At 40.9% G+C, this 10336-nt stretch overlaps 2 pseudogenes; both read right to left on the bottom strand.

Annotated features, from left to right (window-relative positions):
• Nucleotides 1-6877: 6877 nt before the first annotated feature.
• LOC107983264 (uncharacterized) lies at nucleotides 6878-8848 on the bottom strand (annotated as a pseudogene).
• A 257-nt stretch (nucleotides 8849-9105) lies between these two features.
• On the bottom strand, nucleotides 9106-9842 carry LOC134299680 (uncharacterized; annotated as a pseudogene).
• Nucleotides 9843-10336: the final 494 nt, after the last annotated feature.

Raw genomic sequence — 10336 nt, 5'->3', positions numbered from 1 at the left:
CGACTCACCTAAATAATTGGATCCTGGATCAAAATTCTGTGAAGGAAAGGTAATTCCATATATCCATATATTCACAGATTTACTACTGCAAAAGGAGCAAACTGATTAATAACTACATTAGGGGCCGGGCTGTGGCGCAGCTGGCTAGTAACCAGCTGCTATAAATCACTACTGACCGAGAGGGTTAAACCTCCGACCATAAAAAAAAATAGTCCCGGCTTGCTGTTGACCTAGCAGCCCCGAAAGACAGTTGCATCTGTCAAGTAGGGAAAATTTAGGTACGCTTTATGCGGGAGGCTAATTTAACTAATCTACAACACCATAAAAACTGCTCACGAGGAAAAGAAGAGGAAGAATAGCCACCAATGGACGGTGAAGCAACAGCTCCCCCTGTGGCCGGAAATCGTGAAGCTGGAAAGATGTTAAAAATGCCTCTGTGTCTGTCTAAAACTGAATGTTGTTTGTCTGTTGGCATTGAATGTTTGCCATATATGTGTTCATTGTAATCCGCCCTGAGTCCCCTTTGGGGTGAGAAGGGCGGAATATAAATACTGTAAATAAATAAATACATACATACATACATTGTTCCTGAGATTCTATCCTAAGAGCAAGGTAACTCATTTTCCCTTGGAGACTACATTATCTTCTTTTTGGGAAAAGCATGTAAAGGTGCGTGCCAAGGAAGCTTTAATTTGGAATTGGAATGACATTGTTGGATTGTATTTGCCAGCATTCCTTGTGACTGCCTATGCCAGCCCATGCTACCGGAAGATATAGTCCAACATCCAGAGAGCAATGTTATTACAAACTCTGTTTCAAATATTTCACTAGGACAGAGATGGACAAAGTGTAGTCCACTACTTCCAGTTTAGAAAAGCTATTAGGGTGCATCTACACTGTAGAATTAATGCAGTTCGACACAACTTTCACTAGAAGACCAGACTTGAAAAACACATTTGGTTGGGAAAACCCACTGGGTGACTTTTGGCAATATCTATTTTGAACTGGGTTATATGGCAGTGTAGATGCATATCATCTAGTTCAAAGCAGATAATGTGGATTATCTGATTTGATGATCTGGATTATATGGCAGTGTAGATGGGGCCATAATGGAGATTCATACAATCCAGTTCAATGCAATCCACATTATATGACAGTGTAGATTGGGCCACATTCTTTCAATCTCAGAAAAACATTTCTAAGAAAAATATTTCTGAAAAAATATTTCCCAGGAATCCCTCTGATAGGTCCACATCAGAATAATCATAAATCAGAAAAAAGGGTTGTTGTATGTCTTTCGGGCTGTGTGGCCATGTTCCAGAAGCATTCTCTCCTGACGTTTCGCCCACATCTATGGCAGGCATCCTCAGAGGTTGTGTGAGGATGCCTGCCATAGATGTGGGCGAAACGTCAGGAGAGAATGCTTCTGGAACATGGCCACACAGCCCGAAAGACATACAACAACCCTGTGATCCCGGCCATGAAAGCCTTCGACAACAAATCAGAAAAAAACTTAAACTCACATAGTAACAACAACAACAACAACAACAACAACAGTCCTCTTTAATTAAGGGTTATACAGTGGTATGACAAGTGCCTCCACAAATTCCAAACAATGGCTGTGAGTTTCAACATATCCAGAATCAAGATAGTTTACCGATGCCAAGGGAGATCCTATGATAAATGCTCAACAAACAATTGTTTTTCTCAAGCCCCTTCTACACTGCCAAATAATCCAGATTATCAAAGCAGATAATTCACATTATCTGATTTCAACTGGATTATCTTAATCCAGTTCAAAGCAGATAATGTGGATTTTATACAGCTGTAGAAGGGCCCATAGAAGGGGCCTCTGACTCTACTTAGATCAATTTCTTACAACTGATGAAAAACCACCATTTATTTTTTATTAAGATTTCTCCTGACTCTCAGTGCCTATAAGGAAAAAATACAGACCCGAACAGCCAAGAACAGCAACAAATGCATTGTGCATCTGCTAATGCCTCTCATCTGATAGGAAAGCAGCAAGAAAACAACTTATCAGCAAAATTCTGACATGCGTCAAAATGATCATGGGTAAAGTACTCCGGAAGACCTTTCAGAAGATAAATATTCTGACGAATGTATTGATTTTAGCCTTGCAAAGCTATGTTGAAAAGGTGTGTGAGGCTTAACTGGAAATTGAAAAATAATATGGAAAAACAGCAAAAAGTCATTCTGAACAACTAAAAGTTTCTTACATTTTTCTTCTTCAGAGATCTAGCGGTTCACTGCATATACTTGCCTTTTATTTTCCCCTCCTCCAGAAAGTAATTCTAATTCAACAATGGCTATGAACTCTGTACTCGGATTCCCTCTCTGCTTTTTTTTGACTAACTGGAATACAGCATAGAAGTTGAATGTCCAGTCACATTTACTTCAAAGAAATGGAGATCCAATTAAGAGGCATTTTGACACTTTGCATCTCTTCTTGGGAAATCTTAAAAGGAGGAGAAGAGAACAAGAGTCAGGTTGGTGAAAAGAGGCAAGCCCTTGCTCAGCATGATCTGAATTAAGAATATCAAACAGAAATTTGGGGGTCAGCATTATTTATTAAAGAAAATCTTGTGGCTAGAGCTTACACTTTTGCAAATTCTAGTTTAAGAAATAACAAAAACAAAATGTTATATTGATAATAGATTACTGAAATGAAAGTTGTGTGCTCTTTGTACGCCACCCCAGTTAGCAATCTGGCTGCCGCTTGATGGACTGTTTGAAGCTTCCAAACAGTCTTCAAAGGCAACCCCACATAGAGCGTGTTGCCTTTGCTGAGCTGCACAAGCATATCTTTGATCAGGGGGAGGGGGTATGCCTGACTGGTGCTGATGGCATTTAAACCTTTGTAGTTGGTCACCAGCCTCAGTGAAGTATCGTTTTTCTCCATGAAAAAGAGTGGTGCCCCCAATGGTGACATGGAGGGCCGTATGAAGACTCTAGCCAAATTTTGTCAAGGAATTCACTCAGTGCTGCCCTTTTTTGGGAGTCATGGGGTAGGTCCTTTGTTTGGCCAGTTGGGCATTGGGTAGTGTTTCTATCACACAACCTTTGTCTTGGTTGCGGGGGGGGGGGGGAGCCGTTTGTCACTTTCCCTATCATAGAATCATAGAATCTTAGAATCGTAGAGTTGGAAGACACCTCATGGGCCATCCAGTCCAACCCCCTGCCAAGAAGCAGGAAAATCTCATTCAAAGCACCCCCAACAGATGGCCATCCAGCCTCTGCTTAAAAGCCTTCAAAGAAAGAGCCTCCACCACTGTCTGGAGTAGAGAGTTCCACTGCCGAACAGCCCTCACAGTTAGGAAGTTCTTCCTGATGTTCAGGCGGAATCTCCTTTCCTGTAGTTTGAAGCCATTGTTCCGTGTCCTAGTCTGCAGGGCAGCAGAAAACAATCTTGCTCCCTCCTCCCTATGACTTCCCCTCACATATCTGTACATGGCTGTCATGTCTCCTCTTAGTCTTCTCTTCTGCAGGCTAAACATGCCCAGTTCTTTAAGCCGCTCCTCATTGCAGATTCAGGGGCATAGATTCCTTGATTAAGCCTGTCCATCTATGATACTACCTTTTTTTAAATACTGCCTTTTCCCTTATCTTCAGTTCCTGTAATTTCTAACAACAGGTAAACTGGCTGGGATTTCTGGGAGCTGAAGTCCAAAACACCTAGAAGAGCACAGTTTGAGAAACACTACTCTAAATATATATATAAAAAAGAGGATTGTAACAAACGGGATGCTAGAACAGGAAGCCATAATATTGTTGTATTGTTCTCTCTCCAAGAGCAAATATGTCATCTCAGCTATTCAAGTGGACAATTTTGGATTTTGGAGTATTTTCAATTTCTAGATAAGAGATAATGAACCTATATAGACAGCAGAAATAAATGAGCTGGTTATGCTGTGATGTTTTGCTTCTTATACTTTTCCTTTGCCTGTGTGATACAATTGTGTAATCTAGGACATTAATTCTATTAGTTGATTCCAGCTAGAATAAACCAGTTGAATGAACTAATTGAATGATGGTTCAAACCGTAGGTACAACCCATTGGTTTAGCTAGTCTACTCTGGTTGGGACTAGCAGAACTGAAACCTTGGAATATAAATAATGTTGTCCTTTGCCATAAACGTTAACATTCAAGCTGTCCAACTTATCCCCTGCTTTGTTTTACATTTAGAATTATTCAAAACAGCAAATGAGGCATCATTCAATATTGCATAAGATTTATTATTAATTTTTGCTGCAAAATTACATTTATTAAAAGAAATAAAATGCAAATATATGAAAAGTATTGAAAATATTTTATAGCAGAAAAGTATTATCTCCACAGCCATACCTATTTCTAGACATAATTATAATGATGCATACAAATCCCATTGCAAAGGACCAACAAGTAATCTTTATTATGCCAGCTAATGGTTTATCTATGACAAGAGCTAGAATGAAAACAACAGATCAGCAAAGTTTTGACATGAGTCAAATGGTTATTAGGTAGGTAATGGATTACAAATGGCCAAAAGACACTTGAAACCCCAATGTTAATCACATTTATTTAGAAGTCAGTCAAATTGATTATATCCACATAAACATTTAGTCTGCCCTGCATTTTTTACACACACACACACACACACACACACACACACACACACACAAATGAGAGTAAACTATATTGATTGTGATGGAGGTGACAACAAACATGCACTGTGTTTGGATGAAAATTAAGATTATAATTTTGTTCAGATATAATGTCTGTATATCCCAGTGCTCTCAGTGGATTTAACTAACTACAACTGGCAATGGGGATAAATGGAATGTAGCAGGTCAGTTCTACAAAGTAATGCATAGAAAACGCAACTGATAATAGTCATTGAAGGGACAGCCTAAATCCTTCACTTTGTACTGGAATGGAGCAAAGTATATCTGCCTGTTTAAATTTTATCCCATTTTCACACAGCATTGCATTTTTTTCAAAATCTACATACATACATTTTAATACTTCTCCTAATACATGCCTTTTTGTGTATAATTTTGCCAAATATATTTCTCATTAATTTTATCTAATGTAATACCTTTTTATCCACCACTTTCATTAGTAATATATACATTCTCTGCATGCTGTCCCCTAGCGTATGCATTTTTTTTAGCCAAGGATTTTGGAGAAAAGGCAAGTATTGATGTATACATGTTTTTAGTTCATGTATTGGCAAGTTTGTTAAATTCACATATCATTTATTTATTTTGTATCAAAAGCATTGCATGAACTACTATAAAACTGATAGAAGGAGCACATTGGCTAAATATCTTTTGACCAAAAACGGGCAACAGCAATCGCATTGTCTGTGGCCTCAAACAATTCTTCCTCTGTACATGAGGCGGGACGCCTCAGACAAGCATACAGATGTGAAGTTGTCTAATCTTCTCCACAGTTGCACAAGGTGGAGGATTATTTTTGGTAGTGCCATTTTGCCAGGTTGTCTTTTGATCTGCCCATTCCACTTCTGAGTCTGTTCAGGGACTTCCAAGTTGCCCATTCTTGGTTGACTCTGAAGCAGACCTTCATGGGGGGCCATCCAGCTGGGATTTCCTGGCTTAGCTGCCCAGAGGGACACCCTTGCTGTTGCTGGGGGAACATCAAGAGAAGTGGTGGTCCTCATGAAGCTTTTCCTTGATTTGAGTCTACTGGGAGGAGGCTGATAGCCATGCAGTGGATGGCTTTCACAGTGTTCAACCTTATTTCTCTCACAGTTAGCAGCAACTTCCCGTCGCACATCGGGGGGGGGGGGGCAATGCCAGCTAGCTTACTGAGTTTACCAACAGGTGTAGGTGTAGATTTAAGACATTCTGTGATTTTTTGCATGTTTTGTTCAATGCTATGTTCACCTGCTTCACATGGGCAGACTTGTGCCAAACGAGGCAGACATATCCAGCAGTTGAGTAAGACAAGACCAGGGCTGAAGTTCTTATTAATTTTGGGTCTGCACTCCATGCATTGCCAGTAAGTTTCCACAGGATGTTATTGCATGCAGCTACTTTGTGCTTGGTGTTGATGCAGTGTTTCCTATACTTCTGTGTTTGATCTAAGGTGACACTAAGATATTTAGGATGGAAACAGTGTTTGAGCCCTTGGCCTTCCCAGGTAACTTTCAATTTCCTATTGGCTTCACGGTTCCGTAGGTGGAAAGTGCACACTTGTGTCTGGGCAGGACTAGGCTTCAGGTTTGTAGTAGCTTTGTAGTACTTTGTACTTTGTAGTAGCTGGAGAGATCTTTCAAGGCATTAGTAAGATGGATTTCGACTGTTTCAAAGTCTTTTGCTTGTGTTATTAGTCTAAAGCCATCAGCATATATAAAATTCTTTGTGAGTGGTAGTTGTGGCTGATCATTCGTGAAGATGTTAAACAAGGTCGGTGCAAGAAAGTTGCCTTGGAGTAAACCATTCTTTTGCTTCCTCCATCTACTTTTCTTGCCTTGAGACTCCACATAGAAACTTTGGTTTTCTAGGAGGGTCTGGACAGTTCTTGTAAAATCATATATTCACATATGACCTCTTCTATTCCTGTGTCCACACAAGCCAAAATAAAACATCCTTACCTCAAACCTGCTGCAAGTAGTCTCGATCACAACTTCTTAACCTATCCCAAGTGGAGTCCCCTTAGCTCAACATTGGGGTCATGAAAGATTTAGCACAAGAAAAAGTTTCTGAATGTCACACATTTTAAAAAGTCTGTGAGCAACCACATCCAGTGTTTACAGTAGGTTCTGCAGAAAATGCTTCAGCTGTACTCCTCAAAAAGGCTAATCAGCCTGCTTAAGAGCCTTGAAAATGCTAATGTATTATTAATAAATGTTTGGTTTTCATACCTATTCCTTCTTTTTCTTCAGCATTTGTCCTGTTTGATAGCGGGGTCCACTTTAATGATTTGTTAGTGCCATTTCATCTGGTCATGCACCTGATCAGGGTGTATGCCAGCAGTCTTCAGTTCTGTAGTGCGTCCAGCCAGTGTTACTTTGGTTGTCCCTTTGGTCTCTTGCCAGGCACTTCTAAATCAAGAGCAATCTTACAAATGGGTTCGTCTTCACCTCGAAGAGTATGACCATACCATCTGAGGCATGATTCTCATAGTTTGTCAGCAATTGGAACAATGCCAAAGCGCTGCCGGATGTCATCATTGCGGATGTGCTCAAGGCATTTAATGCCAGCTGTAAGTTGTAGCATCCTCACAATACCGAGGTGGCATTCTGCTTCCTTTGTTGTCGGTCAATATTCAGCTCCATATATTGCGGTAGGCCTTACAACAGTTTGATAGATTTTTTATTTCAGGTGATCAGGCATTTTCTTGTTGCAGAGTACACCTGCTACCGAGTGCCATTTCATCCAAGCCGTGTTAATCCATGTGATGATTTTATCAAAAAGGTTGCCATCTGAAGTTATCATCAATCTGAGATACTTGAAGGTGTTGACTTTTGGGAGATACACCCCATCCACCTGGATGGTATCAGCCTCCTCCTCATTGGTCATCAGGTACTCCACCTATTGAACATTGAGACAAAGATCAAATTGTGCCAACCGATCACACCATGCTTGCGCTTAACTTTCAACTTCTTCCTTATCTTCAGAAGCAAGCATTATGTCGTCACCAAAGTCCAAAGTATTGGTTTCTGCAGATCTCTAGTAACTGCATCCATTACAATACTCAAAAGAAGGGGAGAGACGGCTAAGCCCTGGTGCACACCAACAGTGATGGGGAACTCCGACGATGTGCCAGCAGCAGCCTGCACCCTACTTTTTGGATCGCTGTACAGAATCCGGACCCAGTTGACCAGTTCTTTGAGAACAGCATGTTGTCATAATGCGTACCAAATAACTTCATGAGAGATGCAATCAAATGCTTTCTCCAAACTGAAGAATGTGACATGAAGAGGCTTTCACTTATTACAGTGTTTCTTGACCAAGAGGTGAGTGGCAAGAATTGCATTGATGGCACCACAACTGGAGACAAAACCACATTGGTTGGTAGAAAAATGGACAATTTCGCAAGTTCTGTGGTTGATGACATGTTCAAAGATCTTCATAGTATGCGATAGAAGGTGGATCAGCTAGTAAGTTGTACAGTCCGCAAGGCTGCCTTTCTTCTTCCAGATTGGTAGAGTCATACTTTGCTGCCAGTCCACAGATGTCTTTTTCTCAGCAACAATCTGATTGAACAGTTGTGTCAACCAGCCAGCAGGATTGCATCATCTCAATTTCCACAGCTCTGCCATTAGATCATAAGGTCCAGTTATTTTTCCAGGCTTCATGCGCTTCAGTTTTGCCTCAACTTTTTCCACAGTGATCAACTGCATGGGGCCGTAGGTTAGCGCAACTTGAGGGATGGGTGGGTGGTCAAATTCCTTGGTGGATATTTTCTCAAAGTAATTGCACCATCGGTTCATCACTCCCTTTCGATCCATCAGAAGCTAACCATTCTCATTGTTAATGCTGTGAAATTTCTCCATATCTTCGGATTGATGCTGACAGGATTTTGCCAGTTGGTAGATAAGGCGTTTGTCATCACCAGTAGGAGCCTCCGGTGGAAGGTGACAGCGTTCCATGCAGTCATAACCTTGGAGGTGTCTACGGACAATGCCGGCTCGTCGGCTTAGAAATGGAGATGAACACCAACCCTCAGAGTTGGACACGACTGGACTTAACGTCAGGGGAAGCCTTTACCTTTTACTTCACCAGTATCAAGCTTCCTGTTTAGCTTGTCATAGTGATCGGCTTTCATTAAGGCCACAATTTGTTTAACAGCTCTATTCACTTCACGATACTTCAGCATGTTCACGGTCGTCTTGTTGTCAAGGAAGACGTGATACAGTTGCTTCTCCTCACAAACCTTCTCCTTGACATTATCCGTCCATAGCTACTCCTGCCTATCGATCCTGTGGTGACCAGTTCTTGTCATACCTAGCTCGGAGTGTGCTCCCTCAACGATTGCCATAGTTGCAATTTGGCACATTTCATTGATGGTTGTAACTGGGGGCAATAGGATGGGTGGTACCATACTATGTTTGTGTTTTTTCAGTCACTACCACTTCATACATACTGGCCTGCATCGTTCATCATGCTTCTGTTGGGAGGTGAGATCTTTATCATGCAGATCAGCAGTCTATGTTGCATGGCAATCGTCTTGTAGGGCACAACCTTTGCAGCAGTGACCATACTCTGGTTGCAGCACTGCACCAGAATGAAGTTAATCTGTGCCTTGTTGTTACCGCTATAGAAGGAGATGAGGTGCAACAGGCACTTTCAAAACTTCATGTTTGTGATGACAGAGTTGTGTGAGTCTGCGTATTCCAGAATATGTTGGTTATCATCATTGCGCATCCATAACTGAAACCACCGTGACAGTTATATCCATCCCATCTTGAACCGACATGGCCATTTAAGTATCCCACAACAACGATGGTATCTTCTGGGGGTACATCTGCAGTCTTATCAAGCAGCAGTGTCCAGAAATTGTCCTTAACTTGTTCAGTATATCCGGTCTGAGGAGCATATGCCAAAAAGTTGTGACACCGCCATTTTTCAATATTGATAACTATCTTCATAAGTCAGTCATCATACTGCTGCACTTTGGCTATCGAGTTTCCGAATCTTTGCAAGAAAATTATTCCCACACCACTTGTGGTCCTTGAACTCCCATTGTAGATTATTTTAAAACTACAAGTGATGTCCCTTGACTTGCTGCTGGACCATTTCATCTCTTGCACTGCACACAGATTGATTCAACAATGTTCAAGTGCTGCTGCTACCTCAAACAAGTGACCCATCATTGCGCCCCCATTCAGCCCGGTTTTGGAGATCAAGGAATGTGCATTCAAATGCAAACCATATCTGTGAAATATCTGAAGATGAGTGGCTATGGGTAAAGTTTCTTTAACCCTACAAGTGTCATGTGAAAATTATCTGCATGATTTGTCTAACATAAAACATAAAACACAGCAACCTTAATTCCTCAGGAGTAAATGAAGTTATAGAAAAGAGAAAGCTGGTCTATTGGAAAGTATAATTATGATAATGATATATAACATTTGCATATTAGAAGTATTTATTCCCCGCAAAGTGCAGTTATGCATATGAACTTCATAACTGTTCAGTTTAAATATATTTAGTTCAGGGGAATAAACAAAATGAAATTTATTACTACTTCTTTCTTCCCCTCCTTCTCCCCCTCCTCCACTCTTCTCCTCACCTTTTCAGGGGTAGAAATAACTTTCCAGGATCCATTAGACCTCACAGGGATGTACCTGGGATGTACCAATTA

The sequence above is a fragment of the Anolis carolinensis genome, chromosome 1 (genome assembly GCF_035594765.1).
Source record: "Anolis carolinensis isolate JA03-04 chromosome 1, rAnoCar3.1.pri, whole genome shotgun sequence".
In the NCBI taxonomy this organism is placed as follows: Eukaryota; Metazoa; Chordata; class Lepidosauria; order Squamata; family Dactyloidae; genus Anolis; species Anolis carolinensis.
This window is presented reverse-complemented; position numbering and strand designations above follow the sequence as displayed.